The sequence below is a fragment of the Aquarana catesbeiana genome, linkage group LG01 (genome assembly GCF_042186555.1).
Source record: "Aquarana catesbeiana isolate 2022-GZ linkage group LG01, ASM4218655v1, whole genome shotgun sequence".
Taxonomy (NCBI): Eukaryota; Metazoa; Chordata; class Amphibia; order Anura; family Ranidae; genus Aquarana; species Aquarana catesbeiana.
In genome coordinates, this window is record NC_133324.1 from 315570291 (window position 1) to 315585050 (window position 14760).

General features: G+C 39.7%; 1 protein-coding gene across 2 annotated transcripts in view; it reads right to left on the minus strand.

The window, feature by feature from the left end:
- FAM222A (family with sequence similarity 222 member A) overlaps window positions 1-14459 on the minus strand; it is a 106400-nt gene extending 91941 nt beyond the window's left edge. The window contains exon 1 of one of the 2 annotated variants that reach the window (XM_073629714.1): window positions 13616-14459. The gene's annotated coding sequence lies outside the window, so the exon portion shown is untranslated. Of the gene's footprint in view, window positions 1-13052 lie in introns of both variants that reach the window. The other variant, XM_073629706.1, reaches the window with a different exon arrangement.
- Window positions 14460-14760: the final 301 nt, after the last annotated feature.

Genomic DNA, 14760 nt, shown 5'->3' on the forward strand with positions numbered 1-14760 from the left:
ATGTGTACCTATTGAAAAATGCAGAATAGTTCATTTCTAAAGGGATGTCAGGACGGTCTTTCGGTATTATAATCAAATGTTATGCTGTCTATGTACCTGTTGGGGGGATTCATTTTCTCCATTCCCCTAGAGATCACTGTTACCAAGACTAAACGTTTTACAGTTGCCTCTGGAACAGGAGAAAATCTTAAGCTAGCCATAGACTGTTCGAATTCAAACAATGTATGGGCAGGCTGAATGTACCCAAGTTGATCGATTGAACAACTTGGGTATAACCAGCCTGTCGGATTTTACATGCGATTATTGCTAGTGGCTGGCCCGGTGAGGACGGCTTCCCCTGCCGAGAGAACACAATGGCTCCACGGGAGGGATGCCCCCCATCAACACTGACTGTATTGATGGGGGAATCAAGCGATTTTCTTTCCTGCAATCTGTGGTTGCAAGAAAGAAAATGGCTCCATCCATGGCTGGCTTCAGAATGGGGACACTTAGTTTTCTCTCATTCCCTGTTGTGTTAACAAAGTATTTTAACCCTTCCCTACTTTTTAACCCTCATCTGTGAAAATCAATTGGCTCTTACTCTTTAGAGTGTATGTATAGCCCAAACTTTTTTTTTGTTGTTTTTTTTGTTTTTAGTAGAGTAGTATAGGGTCATTTTTGCTGTCTGTGTACTATTGGGGAAATTTTCGCTTTGTTCTGAGTTGCAACAGGAAGTGGGTGAAAATCTTACCAAGTTATTGGTGACAATCGTCTAAAACTATCCAAAACTAAAAAAGAAGAAAAAAAAAAGTTTCTGCCTTTTTGCCTAGAGATAAACTTGTCATCATACTTATGATGTACAAGTATGAAAAAAAAAAGTGAGGTATCTGTAGCCTCTCTCCAGGTGACAGCAACAACTGATATATCAAAGGTTTTCTTTCTGGTAAATAATGTCATCAGACAGGAAGTTAGGGAAAATCTCTAGCAGCAGCAGAACAGAAGATAGGAACCTCTGTCATCTTTTTACTGCTGCATCTCAAATGCTGGTTTCTTCTCAAGTCCTATCTGCTGAAACTGTTGTCAGTAGGTGAGTAAAAATCTATGTAAGGCTAGGACTAAACAGACGATTTTTGAGTGGGGTAACTAAAATTTCTTGTGATTGATAACTTTTCTTGTGGCGCATTTCCTGTAATCAGAGATACTGCATAAGCAATTGTGCAGTTGAGCAACTGATCTCCTATGACCGTGAAATGTCCCGCATGGCAGTAAAACCCAACAGGGGTTCTAATCATCCCCCACTATCCAAAACTGACCAAAAAAAATATGCTGGGCATAAACCTTAACACTAAATCCCTGGTCTACTCACAATAACAGAAAATTCATTGACAGTAGCTTAAATCTAAGAATGTCAACATGCCAGAAATTCCTCAACATTTTCTGGAGTTGAATATATAAAAATATTAAAATAGCTCTTTCATGCCATAACGACACGGAAAAAGCACCCTTTATTTAAAGCGTAAAAGATGTTAATTGTCAAAAATATTCATCTCGATCCAGTGAAACTGAATTTACCGGTAGGTCAGGAAAATCGCAGATGAAAAATTGTTTTGAATGCAAATGCAAGAAAAACAACTTTGTATATTTTGTGGCACGCCATATAACAATAGTCAGAAGCTGCCCTTAACCACTTCCCTAGAATCAATGAGCACAGTAGCATGGTACGTCACACCTGACAGTCGCTTATTGTGTTTCATTCCATGGCTTCTGTTGGGAAGCTGTGCAATTACTCAACTAATCTTTTTGTACAGTAGTCTTTTTTGAGATCTCCCCTGAGCCTCCTACCTCCTTCTCATTCAGAGGATGACCTCTTGGTATGGTACTTCTCCTCCTTTGAAATATGCTTCCATCCCATCTCTTCTTTTCTCTTCCAGGGGAAGCAATTGCTATTAGCAGCCAAACAGCAATAAAACAAAATTACCAGGTTTCCTGTTGTAAAAGTAAAGCCAGGAATTTATCACCAGGTTCACAATGATAGGACAAGTCACTCAAAATTCTTTTCAGAAGCAGCTATTTGAAGATGGCTTAACCCATTTATAGCTGGATAGGCCTAAATTAGAACACGAGAACTAACATATATAACATATGATGCATAATACACACTCTTAACAGAAACCTTCCAGAACACTAAATAATTGGTACACTAACAAGGACCTTTTATGAAGTTCTAGCTGTCGTGCCCATCGATTATCTTCTATTTAAGCTTTTTCTAAACCCCAAAACAAGCATTTAATATATTGCAGCTTACTAGTCCTTAATTGTGGTGGCTGCATTAATTGGTTTTTTTTTTTTCCATTAGTTTTCTTTTTCCTTTATTTTCACCTGGTGATTGGGCCAGTAACACACTTCCTATCTTAGGCTTCATGTACACTACAGCAACAAAACTTGAGTCTAGGAGCTTTTAGTATTTTTTTGCCAACGCTCCTAAACTCAACTTCATAAAAGCCTATGTGTCCATGTCCTCAACCTCCCTCAACCCCCATCTCCTAAACACGGAGGAATCACATTCCAGATAGGAACGTTTTGGCCACCAGCCGCCGAAAAAACACAAACCGCGTTTTGCATTTTCCCGCAGCCCGTGGTCAAAGTAGGCTATGTGTACACGAAGATTTAGGGTATCTCCATTCTATGGAGAAGCAACAGAGCCACCCTTGGACAGCAGTACTGTCAACATGCAGAGAGGGTTGTGTTAGATGGCCTAGCAAATTTATACTTGACTAAGAAATTAAAGTGGAGCTAAACTCTTCTATCCTTTTCAGCCAAGGAGGCTGCCATCTTAGCCTCTGCTTGATCTGCAACTGCCATGGTGCTGCACATGTGATCAGTTATGACTCCAGCCATTTCATGGTTTGACAGTTTGGTTGAAAGCACAACCAATGTGACCGTTGTCATTTCTGGCATGCTGTTTTTTTGAAATTGATGGGTTTTAGTTTTTAGTTTAGTTTAGTTTTAAAGCCTAACTCCAGCGAACACTTTTTACAGTTACAGTTTTAAAGGTTTTACATAAATTAGTTTAAAACATCCAACTGCCACTTGGTTTTTTTAGTTGAAAAAAAAAAAAAAGAGACTTATTACTTATTGGTCAGATCACCAGGTAAAATTAAAAGGAAAAAAGGAAAGGAAAAAATGCCTAAAATGAGAATCTAATGCAGTCACAAGTAGAGCTGCACAATTAATCGTTAAAAAAATCGTGATCTCGATTCAACCCCCCTGATGATCTCTATTGCAGAGTTTGCCGATTCTTTCATATAACAAGTGGAGAGACTTATCTGCTCACTCAGCTGTCAAAAGAAATCCATGCAGTCTTCTAAGTTTTTAACATGAAACATTGTAACTAACTCTTCCTTCTTAGATCAAAGGGATAAACTTCTGTGTGTTAAGAAAAAATCCAGGCAGTCTGCTAAGTTTTTAACAACGTGTAAATGCAGGAGGTTTAACCACTTAAAGTCTAAATCTTTTTCTGACACTTGTTTCTTAAGTTAAAATCAATATTTTTTGCTAGAAAATTACTTGGAACCCCCAAACATTATATACATTTTAGCAGAGACCCTAGGGAATAAAATGTCAATTGCTGTAATATTTTATGTCACACTGTATTTGCCCGGCGGTCTTTCAAACGCAATTTTTTGGGAAAAAATACACTTCAATGAATAAAAAAAAAAAAAAAAAAATGAAACAGTAAAGTTAGCCCAATTTTTTATTGTTTTAATGTGAAAGATGATGTTACGCCGCGAGAATCGTGATCTATCTTCTAAGCAAAAAAATCGTGATTCTCATTTTAGCCAGAATCGTGCAGTTCTAGTCACAACCTTTATTGATAAGATACAATATATAACATTGCTTGTGGGTTAAGATACGCTTAAACTTTTTAGTCTACCTACATATCATAGTTAATTCAGATGTAAGCCCTAAAGTGGAAGTCCATGCTAAAACTAAAATCCCTGCATTTATACACACCCACAATCTAACACTAAAACCCCTTTTAATCTGGGACCGTGGCTGCGTTAGCGCTAAAGAGTTGCTCGTTTTAGCGGCGCTTTTTGGCCGTTAGTGGGGTGCTTTTAACCCCAAAGAAGGAATTAAAAACTCCTGTGTTGCGGTGCTTCTGAAGCACTTTTCAGGCGATTCGGAAGTGTTGCCCGTTCATGGGCGTTTTGGGAGCACTGTATCCAGTGCTCCAAACCCACCCCAAAGATTCTGCTTTCAGGAATTTTAAGAACGTTCCAGCAAGCGCACCGCCTGAGTGTGAAAACACCCATTGTAATGAATGGGAGGCAGTTTTCAGGTGCTTTACAGGTGCTATTTCTAGCGCTACAAAGCCTGAAAACTGTCTCAGTGTGAAAGGGGTCTAACCTATCTAGCCCTGTAAAGAAGAAATGAGTATACAGGACAAACCTTTTCTGAAGCAGATCCAACCTGATCTCCAGTGGCGGAAGCTCTGCAGAGGACACAGACAACAACGGTTGTTAAATGAATGGGAAGTGACGTCACCCATAGACTTATTTTGGGGCTTCCGTTGTCGGATGTGTCCTCTGCACCCGCCTCCACAGTGAAGCCACGGCTGACAGCTCAGCGTGGGATCGGGTCAGATCGGCTTCAGAAAAGGTATGTATACAGATTTTTTCTTTACAGGGCTAGATGGGATAGTGTTAGATCGTGGGTGTCTGTAGATGCAGGATTTTAGTTTTAGCACGGACTTACACTTTAACTGGATAACATTTAGCTTGCTGAAGTACTGTGTATCAAAAACAAACAAATACCCTTTTCTTTTAGAAAATACTGTTTTCACCTTTTTTCATCCTCAATGGAAATCTAAGGGCTGCTTAAAGGGGTTGTAAACCCACGTTTTTTTTTAACAAACAAGTCATACTTACCTCCACTGTGCAGTTCGTTTTGCACAGAGTGGCCCCGGTCCTCCCCTTCTGGGGTTCCTTTAGTGGTGCTGGTGGCTCCTCCCTGCATCGAGTGTCCACGTCAGAGAAGTGCTCCCCTTGGTGGACACCCGTGCCGGTGCGCTCCCGAGTCCCACATCTGTGTCCATTCACACAGAATGCAGGATTTGGCCCCACCCCCCGGCGCCGCGTAATTGGATTTGATTGACAGCAGCAGGAGCCAATGGTTGCGCTGCTATCAATCTATCTAATCAGGACATGAGACACCAGTAAAGCGGCCAGAGAAAGATCGGGGTCAGGTAAGTAAAACGGGGGTTCGGGGGGGCTGCAGCACCACAGTAGGTTTTCCACCTTAATGCATAGAATGCATTAAGGTGAGAACCATGAGGGTTTACAACCCCTTTAAGCCTTTTTTTGTAGATACTTCTTGTCTACAGGCATACACTGCAGCGGAGAGCTGCATGTCATTGCTCAGGATGGCTTCCTGGTGGTAGCAACAGCAGAAAATGCCTGTGTATTAACAATCATCAGGGCCACTAGAGTCTCCACTGGATGCGCAAGTGACAAGGTGAGGACACTGGAGGTAGGGGCAGAGCATTGTCATCACATACCAGGAAGTACCTGAACAGATCTTTATAGCAGGATCACCAGGTATTATTTAAATGAATCTACAAATAGAAAAAGGATTTCAAAATTTCAGTAACATGTTAAAGTGGAACATCACTCTCTCAATCAACACTGAGTATTTGTAATCCTTATACTGCTAGTATTAGTAAAGAGATAGGAACGTATATCATATTTCCTTGTTTTGACCTTTTTTTTGTTACATTTCTTCAGTTACTTCCTGCTTTCCATGCCTAGGCAAATGATATCAAACATCCCAGGAGTCTTTAGGAAGGGGGAGGGAGGGGATTTCATTTACGGTAATTTACATATCTGGACTAAGGGCAGATTCCAGGAAGTAAATGCTACATGGATCATCTGACCTTACTCAAGATGGCCACAGCCAGAAAATGCTAGGAGTTTTTCAAAAGTATTTATCAGCAAGATATGGAGACATGGATGGATTGGTGAATTTGCTTTGAATAATAAAGCCGAATTAAATAGCGTTTTTGGCTTGTGGTGCTCAGATGCAGTGTAGTTCCGCTTTAAAGATGATATGAAATTGTTATGATTGGGCTTACGTCTACTTTAATATATTTGTCTGTTGAAATAAATTAAGTAACGTTACATCACATTCGTATGTGTAAATTTGTAGTCCCTGTGCTCTATTTGTAGAGGCCAACTCATCTTCCAAATAAAATCTTCACGTCAGACCACGGTGTAACAGGGGAACAAATTCAAAACAGAACACTCTATTAAATAATTTGTGATCCACGCACAAAAGACCAAAATTAGCTGTCGAAAACACCCAATTTTCTAATTTCAATGCACAATTCCAAAAAACACAAATGTTACACTATTTTTTTAAACAACAGACACTGACAATTTAAAGTTTAACAAGAGACTTGGTATGGTTAAACTCATAGAATTCAACAATAAAAAAAATAAAAATCAGCAAGCCAGAGGACTTGTATCTACAAACTGCATTTGACCTATGCATTCTCTGCGACTCCCAATAGGAGATCTTTTAACTTTGATATGCAGCAACTATCTGAAAACACTTCTGTAAGCAAGGTCAAAGTCACATAAAGTACGCAGCACTTGTGTTGTTTGTAAAGATAAATGTGAATAACATGCACATCCCGCAGAACTAAGCCGGGAAACTATGTCAATAAGGGGCGATATCAATCACAAAAACATACTGTTATGGGAGACAGAGCAAGGAAATGAAAACACTCTGATAAATAACATTACAATGTAAAAGCTAAGATTAATTGCATGTATCCTGAGACACACAAAATAAAGCAAATTATTAAAAGAACCAATAACTTTAGGGAGCAAGTAAACCCTAAAAGTAAAAAAAAATTAAATAAAAAAAAAATAAAAAACCGCCAGCAGGTAGGGATTTTGGTAGAAAAGAATGTATCGTTATTTTCTTAAAAAAAAAAAAAAAAAAAAAAAAAAAAACCTCATACACGCTAGCATTTAAAAAAAAAAAATCTGCACACTTGCAGCCGCACAGTGCAGTGCACAGATTAATGAAGCCAGGTGCCACAATAATGTGCGCACAGGAGGGTTACAAGGATAGAGAACTGCAAGGGGCTGAGTGGACACAGGAAGCTCAGATCTCAGGCCACTGCAGCAGAGCACACACAGGCATGCATATTGTAGTAAATGCTGGCATGGTTTAATTCAGGTTATGGTTTATGAAGATGAATGATGCCAGTAGCATTTTTTACATAAACATTAGTATATAAAATAAATACTATGGCCTTTGAGGCTCTAGGTTGCTTATAGTCAATACTGTCCTTCAGTGGGATTTTTGGACAGGAAGTTAGGTGTGTTGAAATAATGAACCAATCCACGATACAAAATGTAATTTATCTTCAGTCTTGGTAACCCCAGAAACTATAGATAGCAGTCACATACGCAGCATCCATCTAGTACTCTTTCAAAATCTAAAAACATACAGGTAAGTTTACTGGCTTCTTAAAACTGGCCCCATATGTGTGGGTCTGAGTGTGCAGGGACATTAGATTGTGAGCTCCTTTGAAAAACTTAGACTGATGGTTCTATGCACTCCTTAATGCTCTGCGTAATATGGCAGTGCTATAGAAATATTTGGAATAAATAAACACATCTATTGCTAAATGTGCATATCTATGCACTTTGTGCACACCTCCAGTACTTTCTGTATACAGGGCATACTGCTGGATATTACATCCCGACTGATCTACTGGCTAGTGTTATCTGCTGCTAGCTATAAATGGAATAGACGAGGGTCGGTTAGGTAGAAATTGCTCATCAGATGTCTAGGGATAGCAAAAGCAAACCACTAATGCTCAAGACACATGTGTCTCTCCATAGATGTTGCAAGAGACAATATGACCAACCCAAGGGCACCAAATGTTCTGAGCTCTGCACGGTGCTCTATAAATGTAAAATGTTGACTGAGAGAAGTCCATGTAAGTGGAGCATGGAGGCAGAAAGATGCTGCCAGAGACCCTTTTATCATGGGAAAACAATAGTAAATTGGGACAGGTTTTCTATCCTAGCTGATGTTCCCCCTGGAACTGCCAGCCTGTGGGCATTAGACTACAACCACAGATATGAGAACATCCCTTGACTTGTCATTTCATGGGCTGGTTTAGACTTACCTGCAGCTCTGGACTTTCGCTGTCAATGCCATGACACGGCAGCAGCAGGGAGTCAAATTGGCTCTGCCCCAGGGCATTTGACGTCTTGTGTTTAGGCAAAACTACTGATTTGCCAGCTATATTTGAACATCACCCTTTGAAAAAACCCATGCGATTTCACGTTACAACTGGGGTAGATTTACTAAAACTAGAGAGTGCAAAATCTGGTGCAGCATTGCATGGTAGCCAATCAGCTTTTAACTTCAGCTTGTTCAATTAAGCGTTGACAATAAAACTCAGAACCTGATTGGTTTCTATGCAGAGCTGCACCAGGTTTTGCACTCTCCAGTTTTAGTAAATCAACCTCAACTGTGTCCTACCACAGGAAGCTGGAGAGAACCTAGAGCTGCCAACAAGCAAGTCCTTCATAAGTCTCGAATTAAAAATAGGTTAAGTTTACATAGGGATGGACAAATTAATATGGAATTCAAAAGCCAGGCTGTACAGTCCAGCAGGAGTTCTTTTTTTTGGGAGCCAGCTCCATTAACAACAACGAGAGACAACTTCAAAAGCTACATGCCAGCTGTAATTTTTAGGGAGCATTGGCTACCTGGTTCCTGGAATTTGCCCAGCCCTGGGATTACATGAGGCTTTAGTTCTACTTTAAATACTGTTATAAATACTGTTACCTTTTACACTGTAAAAGGATTAAAAAACAAAACTTAAAAAAAAAAAAAATACTTGTGAAGCCAATAAGTGGACATACACAACCATTTAACATTTTCTTTTAATATCTTTTGTGGGGTCTATCACCAGTAATACAAAGTACATTCCTATATAATATATAGTTATGGAAAACCAAGTAGCTAAAAATCATTTTTAAATAATAAGGAAAGGGTTAAATTCTGGGATTAACTGGCTGCCATCAGCACTGAAATGCAAAACTAAGAAACAGCACAAAATAAACTCTCTAAACCCTGCATAAGGGCCATGTTTTTATCCAACACTCAAACGCTTTCTATTATGCCCTTGATTCCATGACCAGACACAGAAATATCAAGTATCAATTTCTGCTCAAATGTACATATCTCCTCTGCCATCACCTGATGTTCTAAAGCAGCCTCTCTCAACCCTTTTGTCACGGAAGAACCCTTGAAATAATCTCCAGGTTTCACGGAAACCTTGCTAAAAATGATCATATCCATAGGTCACGGTACGTATGCACGATCCGTAAGCTGTACAAATTTTTAAATAAGAGCATAAAGAATATGGTGTATCTAGAGCAGCATTTCCCAACCTTTTCAATACAGAGGAACCCTTGAAATAACTTTCCGCTCTCAGGGAACCCCTGCTAAAAATGACTAGATCTACAAATCATCATACATAAAGCTGGGTACACACTATGAGAAAATTGAAACAAAAATTCCTTTCGAGGCGCGATCGTTCAATTTTCGTATAGTGTGTACACAACTTTAGATATCCAATTTAGACTTTCCAAACGAAAAATTTCCAAAGTGACCAACGCCAAAATTTTTCTCGTACGTGAACAGAACAAGAAAAATCAGATATGAAAGACTGCGTGATCAGAAATAATAAACAGCAGAAAAAAGCCTTTGTCATATGAGAATTTTCGTACATTATTTCCATTCTTGGTTCCGACCTGCTGTGAAACATCAAGGAGAAAGGAAATGGAAGAACGCTCCTTACACTTTTGGTCCTTGGGAAGAATTATTCCCCAAGATAGCTAAAAAGATCAATGATGTCAATGGAAACTTATCTGAGAGGTAGAAATTGCTCAAGGAACCCCTAGCAACCTCTGATGAAACCCTGGTTGAGAAACCCTGATCAAGAGTATTGGATACACCGGGTAGATTTTTTTGACACCCCCAGCTGTATAAAAACTTTTTTTTTTCATTTATAATCTTAAAATTAAAAGAATAATGGCATGTTGAACAGTAAAAATTATAGTTTTCCCTACCACTAGTAGTATAGAAATTACTCCTTATGTTGGAGGTTAATGTCCTCCTTGTATTGCTGGGGTCAGTAAAGACGAGATGTCTATTCACCACTGCTCCTCTCAAGGTACCCTTGGGTTCCATGGAACCCTGGTTGAGAAAGGGTGTTCTACAGTATAAAGTACAAACATAAAGCATTTATTTACAATTCTGAAGACCTCAAAATTCAGGATCTGTTGCCAAATGTACAACAGTAGACCAGAAGGACAATGCGAATAGACATAGTGTTTTCAAACCAGACTAAATCCACCCTTCCCTAAACACAGCTGGCTTTATGCACTAAACTTACTTAGATAAACCCTGTGGGCTAGCAACAAAGTTCACATATATCAACTTCCACTGTAGACACTCTATAGTGATGTGACATTAAACTGTCTGGGGAACGTTAGCCTGAGAGCTGGACCGAAGGCTAGGCATACAGTGATATAGAAGCACCACTACATATCCCTGCAAATATTTACATTTACTTTCTGGAACATAAGAGTTTTACAAAGATTACACACAAAGCTTGGCAATAAATCGTGGGAGACAAAGGCCTGATGACCTTCTACCCCCATCACTGCTTTAGAATGTGGCTCATTCCAAGAAGAAGGAAGTCAGCATTGAAGAAGAGATTACAGAAAGAAAGCACAGCCAGAGGATATCATTTATGAAAGATGCCACGGTTACCTATAGCAACCGGATGTCTGCTTTTATTAGACTGATATGAGCAACAGCTCAGCCTTTAACATGAAATTTCATAAAATTCCCCCTATGGATTTCACAGTTTTTATCATATTGTTAAACATCATATGGACCTTACGTAATCCAGATATTTAGATAGATAATGACGACACATGGCATACATGCTCATATAAAAAAAAGAGAAATAGAAAATAAGATACTATTACAATTAGATATAATAATATGTACCATAAACAATCAACATGTTTTTCCTTTTCCAAAATACTGAGTTCCTCCTTTTTTGCATCATAGTCCTGCTGATCTCCTGCAATTTCTTTGCAACAACTTTCTGCTATAATAAACAATCAACATGTTTTTTCTCTTTTCTAAAATACTTTTTTTTTTAATCCTTTTTTTTGTTTCCTATCACTGCTGATCTCCTGCAGCTTCTTTTTTTGTTATCATAAACAAACAACACGCATTTTCCTTATCCAAAATACTGTGTTCCCCAGTTTACTTCCTTTCTGCAACAAAGCACTTCTGATCTACAGCAACCTCTTTGCAGCCACTTTCTGCTATCATAAACAATCAAACATGTAGTTTTTCCTTTTCTTAAATACTGGGCCCCTACTTTTTCTATCACTGCAATGCTAACCTCCTACAACCTCTTTCTGCTATCATAAACAATTGACAATGCATTTTCCCCTATTAAAATACTGTCTTTACCCTTTGTTTTTTTTTTTTGCATCACAATGCTGCTGATCTCCTGCAACGTCTTTGCACCCACTTCCTTACAACATGTACTCACTATAATGTTGCTGACGTGTCATTGCTTCTTATCAGGAGTAGAGAAACAAGCAAGCACAATGAGTGCCATGGCATGGCTGCTTATCACCTCCACTGGGGGGGGGGGGGGGGTGCATGTGACAAGGTGACAACGCCTGAGTGCACTTGGGAGACAAGGCAAGAGCGTTGTCGCCCAAAATAGGAAGAGCTTGAACAAGGACCTTCACGGAGGGTATTATTTTAATGGAACTTTTGCAGTGACATCAATATTTTAAAGAGCTAAGCACTTTTAACATATTGATGATAAAGAAAGCAGAGCTCTCTACAGCTATCAGATCTTTACATTTCAATGTAGGGAAATCACAATTGCATTGCATTGTTTCAATTTCAAGTCATTTTACGCAACTTTCACATCACTTTAAAGTCATCGGTAAATGTCATATACTATACAATCTATTTCTTATGAGTGCGGCCGAATGCCAGAATTTGGTCGGTTGTGAGATTTGTGCGATTGGGTTTAGCTCCACTTAAGAGCCGATTCCCACTAGTCCAACTTCTGATGCGACTTGGCAAGGGAAACCACATTATATTCAATGGTACCTGTTCTCATCAATGTGATTTTGCAATGCAATTGTGATTTTTTTTTCACATCAATTTAAAGTCATCTGTAAATGTCATATACTATGCAATCAATTGCCTATGACTGCGGTCGAATGCCAGTTGTGAGATTTGTGCCATTGGGTTTTGCTCCACTTAAGAGCCGATTCCCATTAGTCCAACTTCTGATGCGACTTGACAAGGGAAACCACATTATATTCAACAGTATCTATCCTCATCAATGTGATTTTGCAAAAGGTTCCTGTGCTACTTTAGTGCAATTTTGGCCCCTACAGAATATGCAAAGTTGCATGAAAGTTGCACTACATAAAAATTGCATCAAAATCCCATCACAGCAGTGTGACCCAAGCCATGACAGGCCCTCCAGCAACAGAAAATGACCATACCCTCGCCCTACTTATAAGAATACTGTTAACTGGTCCTTTCCATTTTTCCTAGTAATGATGATAAACGTGCATATAAAGCTCACTGTGGCACACGCAAGTACTCCCGCCATCGCAAATCAGCAAACCTGATTTCACAGCAATCTACACACTTTAAGACACCTTTAATCTGTAGCATTTGCATTTGAAAAGTTCAGAAAAGCAAAAGAAAAAAAAAAAAAAAAGGGAAATGTACATTTCCATTAATTATACACAGATGGGTAACGATTAAGATAAAGCAACTAGTTTAAACCAGCATTCAGAAAAAACGAGATGGCTGGGAGGAAAATCCACCATCTGCCGTATTATGCCCCGAAAATATACTTTTGGAATATTCTGCATTTTAAAGAGCATCCAAACCCAGCCCCTGACTATATTTACCATAAATCTTCAGGCTCTTGCTCTGCTCTTTTTTTTTTTTTAGTGCCTTTGATCCAGAGAAAAAAAAAGGAAAAATAGAAGTCTAGGGCAGGACTCTAAAACTCAATCCAAGCCATAAGGTCTTCAAAAAAAAAATACTCCTGGAAATCCCTTAATCTTCCAGCAAAAGCCAATCACCAAGAACAAAAAAAAAAAAAAAAAAAGCCTTGAGATGGAAAAACAATCAACATAAAGAAGGGAGTTCGGTTCAATGTGGTCTTCAAAAACCATTCAGGGGGGTTAAAGTGTCAGCTCTTGGGTATGTTTGGGTGTTTTTTGTTTGTTTTTTTGCATCGACTTGAAAGTTGGTGGCATTTAATCCAAGCAAGACCAAAAGCAAAAAAAAAAAAAAAATGAAAACCATAAATAAAAAATCGAAGAGATCTAAAGCTTAATGTATTCTCCAGGCAGATCTGAGGAACTCTTAAATGAGCAGTACAAATGACTGTTAGGAAAATACAGGAGCGCTGCAAAGAAAAGCCCCCGTGTCTTATTAATCTTTATTTATTTTTTTTTCCCCTTACCAGTGAAAATTCAATTTATTTTCGAGCCTCCGGGGCAGCGTTTTCATATCACGATGACAGCAGAAAATCAGCAGGGAAAAAAAAACAAAAAAAACAATAGAAAAATGAATTTAAATATTAGCAGGCAAGAAAGGGAAATGTCTTTGTTATCATTCTTGTAAACTCCGCACCAATCAGAAATAAAGATCGCCTATAGGATTTCCAAAAAATAATAAAGAATTTCAGCAATCCAAGGGTGATTCTTTTTTTTTTTCTCCTCTCCTTTGCTGCAGATAATAAATATGAGAGGATGACAGGAGTGCAGAACGTGTGTTGTGACCCCCGGTGATCGGGCTTCAGCACTGCATGAGAACGATCTGCACCCTGCAACATCCACTTAATCCTCTCCTGTGTCTTAGATCCCCTTGGATGCCTGCTAGCAGCTTGATTCTCCCCGACATTCAGCTTTTTTTTTTTTTTCTGTGCTGACGGCCGATTCCCAGGATCGCCCCCCCCTTCGATAACACAGGAGGGGAGTGCAGAGAAATGCCCCGATCGTGCACGGATTGATGGATGGAGCCGGACGAGTCTGCGCCCGTGCAGCGGCGCGGGGACGATGCCTCTTCTCAGCTGCTCTGCACGTCGGGAACTGACAGGCAACTGAAACGATGCTTCTGTCTCCTCGGTGGTCGGCACGCCCCCGGCACGCCTCTCCCGCTGCAGCCGCCAATGGCGGAGGGCTGGGTCGGGCAGGCGGGCCAATGGGAGGCGGGGAAAGGCGGTTACCAGGGTGATACGCTCGGCGTCCCAGTGGAGCCCCTGGGAGGAAGGAGCAGCCACGCGTTTATTTCGCGGAAATTTTTAAATAGCAACTTGTGGACTCGGAGGATGCAGAGGAAGCAGCTGGATCGTTTAGTGCTTGCTGTCAGCGGTTCAAAGCGATGATCTGGCTCTAACACTGCACGCAGAGGAACTCGTTTGCTCGGATTTTCACACACTAGGAGGGGGGGAAGTTATCAAAATTGGAGCATCTGTTTGTGGTGACCAATCAGCGTCTAGTTTTAGCTTGGGCACTTAAAGGGGTTGTAAACCTTCCTGTTTTTTCACCTTATTGCATCCTATGCATTAAAGCGGAGTTCCCACTTAAAAAAAAAAAAAAATAAAAA